Below are 14,728 nucleotides of genomic sequence, written 5' to 3'. Positions count from 1 at the left end.
GCAGAATCTGGTATTTTATATCTGGTTGCCATGATGCCATATCACACTCCGGACTTTGAGCAAAGCCTGTTCTTCTCCACTCTATGAGCTTAAGAACTCACGGTCATAACCGTCTGTAATCACGATGCAAGGACTCACCATTTCTGCCCTCTGTCAAGTGCCTCCTGGATTCACATTGTACTCAGATGGTCCAATTGTTAAGCTGGCCCTGACTGAAACTGCACAGTCCCAGCGCTGAAAGCCCTGACAGCCACTGCATAGAGCTCAGTCAGTCTGGGGTTCTAAGTGTAGCATGTGAACAACATTGTATAGCGCTCTACTCCATCCCCTGCTCCTACAGTCCTAATTGCACTAAACCGTAAAAAAAAAAAGTGCTGTGCGCTACACCTGTGCTCTAGTGGTGGAGGCAATGTGGGACTCAAGGTTGTGTCAGCAGGAAAGACCTCTGAATTTGGTACTGTCCCGCAGAAACCGGGACAGTTGGGAGGTATGCGGCTGCACATATGTCTATCAATTCACATAAAAGTATGCACACCAACCTTATATCTTCCTTTCCATTATAGGGCCATGATTACGAGTGGCACATTAGCTGTCATGTTCGAGAGATATCAGTTTTATTGTGGCTGTTTGCACGCATCGGAAGTAGCGTGCATATTACAAGTTGAAAGTAAACATGTTCGGGGGAGGAGCCAACTACCATCCAGACAGGACGCACACCTTAGGAGCTCCTGCTATACATGAAATTTATGTAGACTTTAACACTATTTCTAACCTTTTGTTTGGGGTATATATTGAGTGCTGACTTCTAGTTGCTTCCTGAGAACTTCATAATCATCATTAAGGATCTGCAAACCGTACTTTACAGCTTGTACTGGTCTACAGTAGAGGCGCGAAAAAAATATGGCCGCGCTTATCATGAGACAAATATCTGACTTGCTAGCGGTCCATAATCAAATCATACTAGATGCGATAGACGAGGCTTTCAACTCTCTCATTCCTCTTGCCACCTTATCAACTGCCCTAACTATTTACAAAGATGAGTGTGGTGACAAGGAGGATACAACGGATTCCCAGCAGCCGCCATCTTTAACGCTGAGACCGGCACTCATTTCGATATGCTGCAACAGCGCTATGACAAGTGAGACTATTACCCTAGAGGGGGATCAGGAGACAGATGCCGACCTGCGGGGCTTGCAATCAGATGTACCCCATAAAAATCAAAGTATAACGTCTCAGACAGTCGCGCTTCAGGGCGCTAAAGAATTGATATGGGCGCAGGGACTGTACCCGACTCCTTACTGCCAGCTACCTTACCAGAGTTCCTTCGAGTCTCATGGATTGTCCGGTGTCGGCTGGGTGCGGCTGAATAGACTCAAGTCCTCTGAACCACAAACGTGCTGGGATCTCTGGAATCTACCTACTGCTATAGATTGGCTGCTTGTACCGGAGCATCTACAGCAGGAGCAGCATGTTGCCTGCGGCCTCAGGAGAGGAATCGGGTAAATTTGACATTGGCGGGTTCTACATCCCGGACATTGACACACACCATCTCGCTGTTCCATATGAGCAACTGCCCCCCATCTTTAAGTTTAGCCCTGACAGAAGGTTTGGATCAGGGCAGTCAACCCACTCTTCTAAAGGCCCATGATATATTAAGTATTCAGGATACTGATACCGTTGTTACAGCTACCAGCCTTTACTTATTTATCCCCAAGAAATGCACCCCTGACTTAACGGTCATTTTATGACTCAGCACAGTATTTACTGGATATTTTCTTTTTTACATCTTAACCACCTTGCTAAGTACATACTTGTTGTTTACTGTTCAGTTACTCATGTTTTCACAGTGACTTCTTGTTTTCCATAGTAAACATTATGCTAGTTAGAAGCAAGTTGGCTAATACATTTTTTTTTATTTTATTTTTTTTACGTTATACTACACCCTACTCCAGAACGCCACTGTATTTATAGATATGCTGTGCTCTGCTCTTATATTCATTAGCTAAGTTTTCCTGTGTGCTACAAACAATATTTGTTAACACTAGCGATAGAAAAGGATGGGAAGGCTTTATCAACGCAGGCCCCAACACTTCTCCCATAAAGTTTAGTCTTGTGTTTATGTCACTCACAGCTTATTAACGCACAAAAGTACATTATTGGTAATTAAAGGTACCACTATTCATATGCACTCCCGTGAATAAGCTAATAAGATTAGAGTATTACCTACCTAGATAAATAGAATTTAAACATTCATACATTTTGTGTATATGCATGGAGTTCAGACATAGTTTGTTTACATGGCATCTTGCTGCCAGCGGCCGAGGTAGCGTGATGCCTATTTACTACAAGTATAGAGCTACATAGCATACTATTGGACATAGCTTCACACCACATTGCAAATTGTCGCATATGAATGCTGTTCTTATACTCTACTTCATGTTAAAGCTTTGAACAGGTTGTAGGTCTGTTATATTTAAATCACTATCTCCTTTCCCCCATAATATACCCGTCGGTATCCAATATGCCCATGTAATCTTTCATATAATATAGGGTTTGTACATCTCCCTGACCTGTTGGGACGCTTAATTTATACAATTTGTCCACAGCATTTAGTCTACCACCTCCCCCCCCCCCCTTAATATATCTCCTAGTTTAGGAGAGTGAAATATGTGGTTTCTCTTGTCAATACCACACCTTATCTCCTCCTTCTTATTATTATATTTTGCACTACAAATTTACATGGTCACTCATTTTCCACCCATGCTGTGCAAGATTGTTTAATACTACCTTTTTTCCTCACAAATTATATGCTACAAGCAGTGAATATTATTTTATATTGTATATGGCATCATATCTATCGGTCATACTCTAATTATCTTACTTACTTCAAAAAGATGCTATACGCTTGAAATTACGTGAAGCGAGGAAACTCACCTTGCTCAGCATTTGTATTGTCATTGTTGTTTGAAATATATCTTGTTAATCCATTCTATCATATACTTATAGAAAAGAGGTTCCTGACTCTTCCATAGTATAGCCTATCCTGCAGATTTTACTTATTTAGATGGAAGTAGTATATGTGAAATGTACCATTTATGCATGTTTTGTACGATATTATTTTGCATAAGCTGTATTGGTTTTTCGCATAACCTCAATAAAAACTTTAAAAAAAAAAAAAAAAAGAAAGTAAACATGTTCGATTGAGCAATATTGAATTTAATGCATGCGTTGGGATAGTACAACCTCAGAGCCCTGGTTAACTTTTAAGCTTGAATAAAAAGATGCAAAAAATACATAAAAAATACACAAAGTACAGTTACACTCATAACACTATCTAATAAAAAATATTGGAAAAAAATTGCATTATAAAGTTATAAGGGCTCTAAGATATAAGGTCTCAGCTGTTAGGGAAAAAAAAGGACGGCAAAGGGCTTTAATATAGAGATACATATGCATGTCTAAATATTTATGTATATATATATATATATATGTGTGTGTTCATATTTGTGTAAATATCTATTTGTATGTGTAAATATGTATTTACAGACATATATACACATATAACACATAAACACATGTATACATTTATAGCCATATATATAAGTGCATTGAAGTCCTTTGCAGTCAAGTAGCTGAAAACATGAAAATCATATTTATGCCATATTCATATTTAGTAAAGTGATATACTATGCTTTTGCTGTAAATATTTCACATTCCAATGTTCTTCTCATAGAACATATTCCCCTAAGCGTTTAAAAAAAAGTATATATATATATATATATATATATATATATATATACCTATATAGAATCATCAAAAAGGTATAGATATACATTTTACTAAAATACCATCAGATATATATAGAAATATATATTTATAAATAAATAGAACATATTCTTCTATGTGAAGAACATTGAAATGGGAAATATTAATATTTCATGTCAGTTTAGTACAAATGCGATCGGGTTTGTTTGGTGTTAGGTTTTTTCCAAGGTTTTTTTCCACTTGTCACAGTCCATTGTAGTCTATGGGAGAATGCGTTAACATGGTCGCAATATTGTAACTTTTACGTGCATTGGGTTAGCATGCAAGCAAAAACGTTTTACTTTCAAAAATCCGAAGTCGAGCGCAGTTAGCGCGGGAGCAATAAATAGTGCTCTACTCGTAATCTAGCCCATAGTCAGTCCACACATGTGCTAGCTTGTTGAGCAAGCTGTAAGGCTGTGATTTTCTAATAAACCTGGGAAAGTGTACAGCTTGACTTTGCACATATGTCTATCATTAGCTCATCAGATGTGTTCAGCTAGCTCCCAGCAGTGTATTGTTAATCCTTCAACAAAAGGATACCAAGAGAATGAAGCAACTTTGATAACAGAAGTAAATTAGAAAGTTATTTAAATTGCATACTCTCTCTGAGGACCCATTGATCAAAAACTCACCACCATGGAGAGAAATCGCACCTTTTTAGACCTTATATTTTAATATACAGTGGAGATCTTTAGATCATCGGCCCTGAGTCATAAAAGAAAAATGCTGTTCAGGACTTGCTCTATTTGTTTAATCCAATGTTACACAAAAGCATTTATGTGTGTTAGAGCATTTTATTATTGCTTTATGTCCCTTTTAATATATGCCAGATGGTTAGAATTTTAACAACGATATTGGTAGTCAGCGCACCCAGGTAGGTAAAGAAATACGAAGAAAAATAGTATTTGATCCAACTCCTTTATTTGTAATGAGTCACATTACAAGTATATAGGCAGATGTATAGGCATCAAAAATAATACGGCTGGCAGCTCAGGTCAGGTTAGGAAAAACAAAAAAGGTCAGACGCGTTTCCTAGTGCATTAAGCACGTTATCAGCATTAGCTCCTCAGTGACCATTAATGTGCACCCATAATTCCAAGGTTTATATGCACAGGTAAACTCCTCCTGGGTAATTGCCTAACCAATTATGTGTAAGCAACAGTGCAAATATGGGAAAAATGCACATATAGGAAAAATTGGGTGCACATTAGGGGGATTGTGAGAAATAACACGCACAGTATGCTACAGTCCCTAAAATGAAAATGGCCAAAAATGAATGCATGTATATATATATTAATTAATATCTATAATATGCTGAAAATATTTGGGATCTGTGCAGTATTAGCATGTATTTAATTATTTACAAAAAAACAATTGAAGACACATTTTATTAAATGCAGAATGTGATGAAAAATTTAAAGGTACAGCAATGAACAATTAAATTTGAAAATTGAAAACGGTTTTGAAAAATAAAAATAAAAATAAAAATAAAAAGTTATACATAAATAAAGATTCAAATCAGGCTTACTATTGATCCACATATAGCTTAACATCCCACTCTGAGTTAAGACCAATTGGCATTCGAGTATCTAAATGAAAAATCCAAAAAACCTCTCTTTTACTGAGGGCTATCCCTCTATTACCCCCTCTGGGGTGTTATTAATCTTTCCTCCACAGTACTTACTAAAACACAGATAGAGGTACTATCCTTAGGTCTTGGTTTCTCCCCCACTTCACACTTTAAATTATTTGACACAATAGTTGATTTAAATAGATTTGTCAGATCTATTGTTCTTAAAAAGCATTTTTTGGGCTCAACTAGTCAAAGTATAGAAGTGGGGGAAAAACATGGTCAAAAAAAGTTTGGTTTTGATTTTTCAGATGAATGTTCAGCATTAGATCTTTTGGCACTAGATAGAGAGAATTTGGATTTCTCTGATGTTCAGGTATCTGGTGATGTACAGGATATCACCAGGCTTAAGAGAAAATCAAAATTTTATCCTGTCCAGGCACGATCTAGTGCCATTGAAGTTTTTCAAAAAACAGTTGAACAAGAGTTAAAGAAATTGTCTGGTAGGGCACTTAACCCCTATAAAGACAATTTGTCTAAGGCACAACATTCTGCCATTAAACAACTACAGGCTAACTGTGAGTTATTCATACGTAACTCTGATAAAGGGGGTAAGGTTGTTGTTTTGGATCGGCAGGCATATCTAACTGAGGCATATAGACAATTGTTGGACACTACAGTGTATGAAAAGCTCAAATTTAATCCCATTTTCTTTTATAAATTTGAGTTACGTAACATATTGGTTACAGCATTGAATGAGGGAATTATTAAACAATCTAACTTTGACTTTCTATACACTGAGCATCCGGTTATGGCCATTTTGTCCTGTTAAGTGTAGTCAGTCCACGGGTCATCATTACTTATGGGATATTAACTCCTCCCCAACAGGAAGTGCAAGAGGATCACCCAAGCAGAGCTGCTATATAGCTCCTCCCCTCTACGTCACACCCAGTCATTCTCTTGCACCCAACTAATAGATAGGATGTGTGAGAGGACTGTGGTGATTATACTTAGTTTTTATATCTTCAATCAAAAGTTTGTTATTTTAGACAGCACCGGAGTGTGTTGTTTCTTCTCAGGCAGAATTTGAAGAAGAATCTACCTGAGTTTTGTATGATCTTAGCGGACGTAACTAAGATTCATTTTGCTGTTCTCGGCCATTCTGAGGAGTGAGGTAAACTTCAGATCAGGGGACAGCGGGCAGGTTCACCTGCAAAGAGGTATGTTGCAGTATATTATTTTCTAAGGAATGGAATTGACTGAGAAAATACTGCCAATACCGATATAATGTAAGTTCAGCCTTAAATGCAGTAGTAGCAACTGGTATCAGGCTGATATGTATATATGTTTACACTTCAGTATTCTGGGGAATGGCACTTCACTGGGACAATACTGTATGCATATAACTTTTAGCCTAACTTGCAGTGTGAACGACTAGCAGCAGGCTTTTTAATGATTTCATATAATTAGATTTTAAACGTTTGCTGGCATGTTAAATCGTTTAATTATCTGAGGTACTTGGTGAAAAATTGTTTTGGGCGTTATTTTCCACATGGCTGTCGTTTATTTTAAATTAAAAACAGTTTCACTGAGCTTCCCTCACTGTTGTGTGTGAGTGGGAGGGGCCTTTTTTGGCGCTTTTGCTACGCATCAGAAATTCAGTCACAAGTCTGTCTTCTCTCCCTGCATGATCCGGAACGTCTCTAAACAGAGCTCAGGGGTCTTCAAAACTTATTTTGAGGGAGGTAATCACTCACAGCAGACCTGTGAGATTGTGCTTGACTGTGATAAAAACGCTTATATTTTAAATGTTATACGTTTTTTCTGATATTAAGGGTTAGTCATCCATTGCTAATGAGTGCAATCCTTTGCTAATTTTATGCTTTTACCGGGAAAAATTTGGTTTTTATAACTAATCCGGTTCATTGTTATTCAACTGTCATAGTTTTTTCTGTGCTTCTTAAAGGCACAGTACGTTTTACATATTACTTGTAAATTTAGTTGAAAGGTATTTCCAAGCTTGCTAGTCTAATTGCTAGTTTGTTAAACATGTCTGACTCAGAGGAATATCTCTGTGCTATATGTGCAAAAGCCAAGGTGGAGCCCAATAGAAATTTATGTACTAATTGCATTGATGCTACTTTAAATAAAAATCAATCTGTACATGTTGAACATCATTCACCAGACAACGAGGGGGAAGTTATGCCGACTAACTTGCCTCACGTGTCAGTACCTGCATCTCCCGCTCGGGAGGTGCGTGATATTGTAACGCCAAGTACATCAGGGCGGCCATTACAAATCACTCTACAGGACATGGCTAATGTTATGACTGAAGTTTTGTCTAAATTGCCAGAACTTAGGGGTAAGCGAGATCACTCTGGGGTGAGAACAGAGTGCGCTGATAATACTAGGGCCATGTCAGATACTGCGTCACAATTTGCAGAACATGAGGACGGAGAGCTTCATTCTGCGGGTGACGGATCTGATCCAAATAGACTGGATTCAGACATTTCAAATTTTAAGTTTAAACTAGAAAACCTCCGTGTACTGCTAGGGGAGGTATTAGCGGCTCTGAATGATTGTAACACGGTTGCAATCCCAGAGAAATTATGTAGGCTGGATAGATACTATGCGGTACCGGCGTGTACTGACGTCTTTCCTATACCTAAGAGGCTTACAGAGATTATTACCAAGGAGTGGGATAGGCCCGGTGTACCCTTTTCCCCCCCTCCTATATTTAGAAAAATGTTTCCAATAGACGCCACCACACGGGACTTATGGCAGACGGTCCCTAAGGTGGAGGGAGCAGTTTCTACTCTGGCTAAGCGTACCACTATCCCGGTGGAGGATAGCTGTGCCTTTTCAGATCCAATGGATAAAAAGTTAGAGGGTTACCTTAAGAAAATGTTTGTTCAACAAGGTTTTATATTGCAACCCCTTGCATGTATTGCGCCTGTCACGGCTGCGGCCGCATTTTGGTTCGAGTCTCTGGAAGAGACCCTTGACTCAGCGCCAATAGATGAGATTTCAAACAAGCTTAAAACCCTTAAGCTAGCTAATTCATTTATTTCTGATGCCGTAGTACATTTAACTAAACTTACGGCTAAGAATTCCGGATTCGCCATTCAGGCACGCAGAGCACTGTGGCTAAAATCCTGGTCAGCTGATGTTACTTCTAAATCTAAATTACTTAACATACCTTTCAAGGGGCAGACTTTATTCGGGCCCGGTTTGAAAGAAATTATCGCTGATATTACAGGAGGTAAAGGCCATGCCCTGCCTCAAGACAGAGCCAAACCTAGGGCTAGACAGTCTAATTTTCGTGCCTTTCGTAACTTCAAGGCAGGAGCAGCATCAACTTCCTCTGCTCCAAAACAGGAAGGAGCTGTTGCTCGCTACAGACAAGGCTGGAAACCTAACCAGACCTGGAACAAGGGCAAGCAGGCCAGAAAACCTGCTGCTGCCCCTAAGACAGCATGAAGTGAGGGCCCCAGATCCGGGAACGGATCTAGTGGGGGGCAGACTTTCTCTCTTCGCCCAGGCTTGGGCAAGAGATGTCCAGGATCCCTGGGCGTTAGAGATCATATCTCAGGGATATCTTCTGGACTTCAAAGCCTCTCCCCCAAAAGGGAGATTTCATCTTTCAAGGTTGTCAACAAACCAGATAAAGAAAGAGGCGTTTCTACGCTGTGTACAAGATCTTTTACTAATGGGAGTGATCCATCCGGTTCCGCGGTCGGAACACGGACAAGGGTTTTACTCAAATCTGTTTGTGGTTCCCAAGAAAGAAGGAACCTTCAGACCAATCTTGGATTTAAAGATCCTAAACAAATTCCTAAGAGTTCCATCGTTCAAAATGGAAACTATTCGTACAATCTTACCCATGATCCAAAAGGGTCAGTACATGACCACAGTGGATTTAAAGGATGCCTACCTTCACATACCGATTCACAAAGATCATTACCGGTATCTAAGGTTTGCCTTCATAGACAGGCATTACCAGTTTGTAGCTCTTCCATTCGGGTTGGCTACGGCTCCAAGAATCTTCACAAAGGTTCTGGGCTCTCTTCTGGCGGTACTAAGACCGCAAGGAATTTCAGTGGCTCCGTACCTAGACGACATTCTGATACAAGCGTCAAGCTTTCAAACTGTCAAGTCTCATACAGAGTTAGTACTGGCATTTCTAAGGTCGCATGGGTGGAAGGTGAACGAAGAGAAGAGTTCTCTCTTACCACTCACAAGAGTTCCCTTCTTGGGGATTCTTATAGATTCTGTAGAAATGAAGATTTACCTGACAGAAGACAGGTTAACAAAGCTTCAAAATGCTTGCCGTGTCCTTCATTCCATTCAACACCCGTCAGTGGCTCAATGCATGGAGGTAATCGGCTTAATGGTAGCGGCAATGGACATAGTACCCTTTGCACGCCTGCATCTCAGACCGCTGCAATTATGCATGCTAAGTCAGTGGAATGGGGATTACTCAGATTTGTCCCCTACTCTGAGTCTGGATCAAGAGACCAGAAATTTTCTTCTATGGTGGCTTTCTCGGCCACATCTGTCCAGGGGGATGCCCTTCAGCAGGCCAGACTGGACAATTGTAACAACAGACGCCAGCCTATTAGGTTGGGGCGCTGTCTGGAATTCCCTGAAGGCTCAGGGATCATGGACTCAGGAGAGTCTCCTTCCAATAAACATTCTGGAATTGAGAGCAGTTCTCAATGCCCTTCTGGCTTGGCCTCAGTTAACAACTCGGAGGTTCATCAGGTTTCAGTCGGACAACATCACGACTGTAGCTTACATCAACCATCAATGAGGGACAAGAAGCTCCCTAGCGATGATGGAAGTATCAAAGATAATTCGCTGGGCAGAGTCTCACTCTTGCCACCTATCAGCGATCCACATTCCAGGAGTGGAGAACTGGGAGGCGGATTTCCTAAGTCGTCAGACTTTTCATCCGGGGGAGGTGGAACTTCATCCGGAGGTCTTTGCCCAAATACTTCGACGTTGGGGCAAACCAGATATGGATCTCATGGCGTCTCGCCAGAACGCCAAGCTTCCTTGTTACGGGTCCAGGTCCAGGGACCCGGGAGCGGTCCTGGTAGATGCTTTGACAGCACCTTGGACTTTCGGGATGGCTTATGTGTTTCCACCCTTCCCGATGCTTCCTCGATTGATTGCCAGGATCAAACAGGAGAGAGCATCGGTGATTCTAATAGCGCCTGCGTGGCCACGCAGGACCTGGTATGCAGATCTAGTGGACATGTCATCCTGTCCACCTTGGTCTCTGCCTCTGAGACAGGACCTTCTGATTCAGGGTCCTTTCAAACATCAAAATCTAATTTCTCTGAAGCTGACTGCTTGGAGATTGAACGCTTGATTTTATCAAAGCGTGGATTTTCGGAGTCAGTAATTGATACCTTAATACAGGCTAGGAAACCTGTTACCAGAAAGATTTACCATAAAATATGGCGTAAATACTTACATTGGTGCGAATCCAAGAGTTACTCATGGAGTAAGGTTAGGATTCCTAGGATATTGTCTTTTCTACAAGAAGGTTTAGAAAAGGGTTTATCTGCTAGTTCCTTAAAGGGACAGATCTCAGCTCTGTCCATTCTTTTACACAAACGTCTGTCAGAGGTTCCAGACGTTCAGGCTTTTTGTCAGGCTTTGGCCAGGATTAAGCCTGTGTTTAAAACTGTTGCTCCACCATGGAGCTTAAACTTAGTTCTTAACGTTTTACAGGGTGTTCCGTTTGAACCCCTTCATTCCATTGATATCAAATTTTTATCTTGGAAAGTTCTGTTTTTAATGGCTATTTCCTCGGCTCGAAGAGTCTCTGAGTTATCGGCCTTACATTGTGATTCTCCTTATCTGATTTTTCATTCAGACAAGGTAGTTCTGCATACTAAACCTGGGTTCTTACCTAAGGTAGTCACTAATAGGAATATCAATCAAGAGATTGTTGTTCCATCATTGTGTCCTAACCCTTCTTCAAAGAAGGAACGACTTCTACACAATCTAGATGTAGTCCGTGCCCTGACATTTTATTTACAGGCAACTAAAGATTTTCGCCAAACTTCTTCCCTGTTTGTCGTTTATTCTGGACAGAGGAGAGGTCAAAAAGCTTCTGCTACCTCCCTCTCTTTCTGGCTTCGTAGCATAATACGTTTAGCCTATGAGACTGCTGGACAGCAGCCTCCTGAAAGAATTACAGCTCATTCTACTAGAGCTGTGGCTTCCACTTGGGCCTTTAAGAATGAGGCCTCTGTTGAACAGATTTGCAAGGCTGCAACTTGGTCTTCTCTTCATACTTTTTCCAAATTTTACAAATTTGACACTTTTGCTTCTTCGGAGGCTGTTTTTGGGAGAAAGGTTCTTCAGGCAGTGGTTCCTTCCGTATAAAGATCCTGCCTGTCCCTCCCGTCATCCGTGTACTTTAGCTTTGGTATTGGTATCCCATAAGTAATGATGACCCGTGGACTGACTACACTTAACAGGAGAAAACATAATTTATGCTTACCTGATAAATTCCTTTCTCCTGTAGTGTAGTCAGTCCACGGCCCGCCCTGTTTTTTATGGCAGGTCTAAATTTTAAATTATACTCCAGTCACCACTGCACCCTATAGTTTCTCCTTTCTCGTTTGGTTCTCGGTCGAATGACTGGGTGTGACGTAGAGGGGAGGAGCTATATAGCAGCTCTGCTTGGGTGATCCTCTTGCACTTCCTGTTGGGGAGGAGTTAATATCCCATAAGTAATGATGACCCGTGGACTGACTACACTACAGGAGAAAGGAATTTATCAGGTAAGCATAAATTATGTTTTTTCACTATTTGCCAAAGGTCCATAAGCAAGGTACCAACCCCCCAGGGAGACCCATAGTGGCAGGGATTGGATCCCTCAATGAACCACTTTCGGAACTCATTGATGGCTATCTTCAACCATTTGTATTGAATCTTACAAGTTACATTAAGGACACGTCAGATGTTATTAGCCAGGTTGAAAGTATTCAATGGCATAAAGAATTTACCTTTGTTACCATTGACGTGTCCTCACTGTATACTTGTATACCACATCAACAGGGCATACAAGCAATTGAATTTTTTCTGAATACTTTTTCAAATTATGATGAGGCTTTGAAACTGTTCATCAAGACTGCTGTGGAATATTTGTTGACACACAATTTTTTCTTGTTTGAGGGGGAGTTCTATCTCCAGAGGCGTGGGACAGCTATGGGGGCTAAATTTGCCCCCTCCTATGCCAACCTTTATATGGGTTGGTGGGAGCTGTCCCACGTCTATGGAGATAGAAACCCCTTCAGACATTTTATTCAATATTATGGTCGGTACATTGACGACATCCTTCTCATCTGGAAGGGCCCAATGGATCTTCTTGAACAGTTTCAAATCTATCTCCAGGACAATTTGTTGAATATTAAATTCACTATGGAGGTAAATGCATCTTCAATTTCATTTCTTGACATCGAATTATGTGCTAATTTACATACCTCCACTATAGAAACACAATTGTTTCGCAAATCCAGTGCTGGAAATACTATTTTGAATGCCCGGTCATGTCATCCTAGACATACCATAAATTCCATACCCAAGTCCCAATATATCAGGGTCAAACGTAATTGTAGCAATCCACAGACTTATTCAAAATTTTCTGCAGAACTAACAGCTAGACTCATTGAGAGAGGGTATTCTAAGGACCTTCTTGAACGGACCAAACAGGAAGTTGATCAGTTTGACAGGAAAACTTTCTTTCAATCAGAAAAATCTACCAAAATGAGTAGATTTAACAAACTCAAGTTCATCACTACGTATAGTGTTGAATTTGGGCAAATCTGTGATATAGTAAGGAGAGCTTTACCAATTTTAGATACCGATGAGAGTCTTAAAAGCATTACAAGAGATGGCACATGCTTTGTGTCACGCAAATCACCAACTTTAGGGAATCTTCTCTCTCCCTCCATGTTGCCACGAGTACCACATACACAAAATTGGCTTTCAATTAAGCCAGGGTTTTTCAAATGTGGCAGCAGGAGGTGCAAATCTTGTTCTTATGCTTCTTTTGGGACAAGCTTTGTATCTTCTGCAAATGACAAGAGTTTTCAAATTCGGGAACATATGACTTGCAATTCTTGTTATGTCATCTATCTTTTGACATGCAAGGGTTGTTTGAGGCAGTACGTAGGTCAAACTACACGAGCCTTGAAAGATCGTTTTCTTGAACATTTACGCTCTATAGAGGACCCTGAGTCCACTACCCCAATATCTTTGCATTTCAAAAAATGTCATAACTCTGACATTTCCCTCTTGACATTCCAGGGTATCCAATGTATCCCGAGACACCCCAGAGGGGGTAATAGAGGGATAGCCCTCAGTAAAAGAGAGGTTTTTTGGATTTTTCATTTAGATACTCGAATGCCAATTGGTCTTAACTCAGAGTGGGATGTTAAGCTATATGTGGATCAATAGTAAGCCTGATTTGAATCTTTATTTATGTATATCTTTTTATTTTTATTTTTATTTTTCAAAACCGTTTTCAATTTTCAAATTTAATTGTTCATTGCTGTACCTTTAAATTTTTCATCACATTCTGCATTTAATGAAATGTGTCTTCAATTGTTTTTTTGTAAATAATTAAATACATGCTAATACTGCACAGATCCCAAATATTTTCAGCATATTATAGATATTAATTAATATATATATACATGCAGTCATTTTTGGCCATTTTCATTTTAGGGACTGTAGCATACTGTGCGTGTTATTTCTCACAATCCCCCTAATGTGCACCCAATTTTTCCTATATGTGCATTTTTCCCATATTTGCACTGTTGCTTACACATAATTGGTTAGGCAATTACCCAGGAGGAGTTTACCTGTGCATATAAACCTTGGAATTATGGGTGCACATTAATGGTCACTGAGGAGCTAATGCTGATAACATGCTTAATGCACTAGGAAACGCGTCTGACCTTTTTTGTTTTTCCTAACCTGACCTGAGCTGCCAGCCGTATTATTTTTGATGCCTATACATCTGCCTATATACTTGTAATGTGACTCATTACAAATAAAGGAGTTGGATCAAATACTATTTTTCTTCGTATTTCTTTACCTACCTGGGTGCGCTGACTACCAATATCGCTGTTTGAATTTGGAGCGCAGGTGGAACGTTCCTGTCCTCGCACCAGTCGGGTGAAGCTGTGACGTCATTACGACGCATTGGAGGGGGTGTGACTCTCTACGTGAAGGCCACTGCAGGGTTCTTGGTAACCTTTTGCCGCATCGAGTGCAGTGTCTGAGCGCTCCCTGGAACTTTAGAATTTTAACAACCAGTTCACA

General features: G+C 40.2%; 1 protein-coding gene across 2 annotated transcripts in view; it reads left to right on the top strand.

Moving 5' to 3' along the window:
- The window catches only part of IKBKE (inhibitor of nuclear factor kappa B kinase subunit epsilon), a 277,152-nt gene that overhangs the window by 90,379 nt on the left and 172,045 nt on the right, over nucleotides 1-14,728 (top strand). The window lies entirely within an intron of this gene.

Source organism: Bombina bombina, chromosome 3 (genome assembly GCF_027579735.1).
Source record: "Bombina bombina isolate aBomBom1 chromosome 3, aBomBom1.pri, whole genome shotgun sequence".
NCBI classification, from domain to species: Eukaryota; Metazoa; Chordata; class Amphibia; order Anura; family Bombinatoridae; genus Bombina; species Bombina bombina.
This window is presented reverse-complemented; position numbering and strand designations above follow the sequence as displayed.